The sequence below is a fragment of the Lucilia cuprina genome, chromosome 3, assembly GCF_022045245.1.
Source record: "Lucilia cuprina isolate Lc7/37 chromosome 3, ASM2204524v1, whole genome shotgun sequence".
Lineage (NCBI taxonomy): Eukaryota > Metazoa > Arthropoda > Insecta > Diptera > Calliphoridae > Lucilia > Lucilia cuprina.
Window position 1 is genome coordinate 63,065,554 of NC_060951.1, and position 3,481 is coordinate 63,069,034.

A 3,481-nucleotide genomic window follows, 5' to 3' on the forward strand; every position below is an offset into this window, starting at 1 on the left:
ATTTTGTTGCATTAAAACATCTTTAACTTTATGGTTTGTTTGTTGTTTTAACATTTAGTAACAGGCAGCCGTGGCAGCTGTAATAAATTCAGCAGCTGCTTCGGATGTTGTTGGTTGTAGCGCTGTAAGTAAGTAAGTAGAGTTAACCACAAAGACTTAAAGGTGAAACACAAAAAAGTTTACTTTACAAAAACAAAACAGTATTACAATAAAACGTTTTAAACGGATAATCAGAATCCTTTTCATGAATGTTTTGTAGACATAGGCGATGTGTTAAATCTGGATATGCAATCAAATAAGTTTATTGAAAACAATATATAAAAAAGGGAATTAATTTAAAAAAAGTCAACTACAGTCAGCAAAATTTTCCTTGGCCAATTTTACTCAGTTCAATTCTAGTTCAGTTCTAGTTCAGTTCTAGTTCAGTTCTAGTTCAGTTCTAGTTCAGTTCTAGTTCAGTTCTAGTTCAGTTCTAGTTCAGTTCTAGTTCAGTTCTAGTTCAGTTCTAGTTCAGTTCTAGTTCAGTTCTAGTTCAGTTCTAGTTCAGTTCTAGTTCAGTTCTAGTTCAGTTCTAGTTCAGTTCTAGTTCAGTTCTAGTTCAATTCTAGTTCAATTCTAGTTCAATTCTAGTTCAATTCTATTTCAGTTCTTAATTAGTTCTTGTTCCCCACTGATTTTGTTCAATTGCACTATATTGCAATACTACTTCTACTTAAATTTCTGTTTGCAACAATGAATCTTTAATCGATGAAACCTGCATTGTTACACAGCAAATCAAAATGATCAATGAAGAAGTTTTTAAACAAAATTAAAGCATATTATAGTTATTAATCTATAAAAATATTTACTTTACTATAAAGGAAATTAACAATAATTAAGCTGCTTTAAATATGAAAATTTCCTCGCTTTAATTAAACCCCAATAAAGCTTTTCCGCAAACAATCTTTAGCCTATTTTAATGAAAAACGTAATTTCATTGCTCAGAATTGGTAATATGTATATACATATATATTTTTTATTCATCCCGTATTTCTGTATTAATATTAAGTGTTAATAATGGAATCGTCGACTGTATACAGTGTAAATATAACATAAATAATTCCAAACACGAAAAACAAAAAAACAACACGCAGGAAAAAATGAAATAAAATTGGCTTTTGGGATTGTATCTCTTTAAATATTAATTTGAATCAAGAGAACAAGTGAACGAGTGAATGAACAAAATAATTCGAAATTAATACGTTTGAATGTGTTAGTGTTTCAAATGAAAGTACAGTATGAATATACATACATATATATTCTCATGCAGCAATCTATAAATACATATTTGTAAAGATTCCTTGTAGTTCGGGGTGATTGTTTAGCAATTGTTATATTATCATACGTAATTTAATCATTCATACGCCACTATGTACTGCTATTAAACACTTCATATGGATAACGCTTAAAACATTGTGTCCCTTTAAGACTGCGGGGTTCATACTACTGTTAAAACATTTACATTTGACGTAAAGATATTTAGACGATACAACAAGTAAAAGCATTTTCCAACATGTGAGAACATTGTAGATTGTTAGAATTAATTTATTTTTTCGGGGAAATTTTCGTTTTCCTTCAATATTCTTTTTTTTTCTTTGTTTGTAAAATCGATACATTTTAATCCAATTGGTTAACAAGATATTTTCAAGAATCCTCTTGGCATTGTAATAAAATTTATTGTTAAAATTTATACAGTCAAAAAAAAAACACTGACTCGGTATAAATGGGGTAGGATTTAAGTTTTATATAAGGAATAAATTCTAACATTATATGATTTTCTTTTAGTGTAACTAAAACAAGGAGTTGGTAAAAAGAAGTAAAAATATCCCATTATTACCAGCAATTTACTACAAAACATTTACTGACTGCTTTAATTCTCTGTATTTTAGCAGTTTCTATAATCCTCTGGCTTTGAAATATAAAACGTTTATCCTCAATAGACAATTGTTCAATTTAAACAAAAACAGAATAAATTCATCCATTCACTAACAAGGTATTAAAAGGCCAAACTTGTGTTTGTTCCGTTATGTTCTTTTTTGTTTCAAATGGCTTTTCAGTACAACTTAGATAAACAGCAGTAAAAAATTACATGTATGAATGAACCGGCAACTACTGCTTATCCCATCAAACAGTAAAAGCACCTTTTTGTTACTATAAACATGTTATTAAATATTAAATCCAAACACTTCTCTGTTAAAACCAGAAAAAAATATAAAAATTCAAAACATCCGAAAAAAACATTTTGTGACTGGGGTGAAAAAAAAACGAAAACAATATATTTAAAGAGGCAATAATACGGCTTTTTATGCCACTCAACAACAAAAACAACAAAATTAAAATATTGTTTGCTGTTTTTTGTTGTGGTTATAGAGATTTGAGTGCGGTTAATAATTTGGCTATAACAGCAAAAAATAACAAAAACAATCACAAAATTGTATATAAAAAAGAAACAATATAAAACAAATAAGGCTAAAAAGTCAAATATTTTCAACACCTCGTAGAAGAATAACCACAAACACAGAAACGCAATAATAATACAATACAGTTATAAAAGAGTATTAAACTTATATAATATCTATGAATAATATAAATGAGTGTATGTTGGCGGAGGAGGTTCTCACACTTATAATTTCGTTATTAATTTTTAAGGATGTTTTTGTCTGCTTTTCTGGGAATTTAATCTTTGATTTGTATAAGCAAATAAAGTTTTGCAAATAAATTTTGTAATAATTGAATTTAATTAAATGTATATTTAAGAAAACACTTCAAGGCATTATAATAAAAACAGAATGTGAAACAGTAAATTCATTTTAAATATACATATATAGTAGGGTTCTAAAAATCGACTTTCGATTAATCGAACAATCGACTTTTTGTCGAAAAAAATCGAAAAGTCGATAACTCGACTATCGTCTGTGAAAAATCTCGAAAAGTCGACTTTGTTAATAAAAGTCGAAAAAGGTCGAAAAGTCTGAAAGTCGAAAAATGTCGAAATGTCTGAAAGTCGAAAAATGTCGAAATGTCGAGAAAAGTCGATAAGTCGAAAAAGGTTGATAAGTCGAAAAAATTCGTAGAAAGTTGAAAAAATTCGAAGAAAGTCGAAAAAAGTTGAAAAGTCGTAAAAAGTCGAAAAGTCGGAAAAATTCAGAAAGTCGAAAAAAGTCGGAAAAAGTCGACTATTTATAAAATACTTATTGTCGAAAAGTCTAAAAGTCGACTTTTAATTAAATGAAAAAAGTCGAAAAGTCGAAAAATCGACTTTATATAAAATGCAAAAAGTCGAAAAGTCGACTTTTCATTTCAACTATAGAACCGTAATATGTAGTAGAACTGATGTACTAGAACTGAACTAGAACTGAACTAGAACTGAACTAGAACTGAACTAGAACTGAACTAGAACTGAACTAGAACTGAACTAGAACTGAACTAGAACTGAACTAGA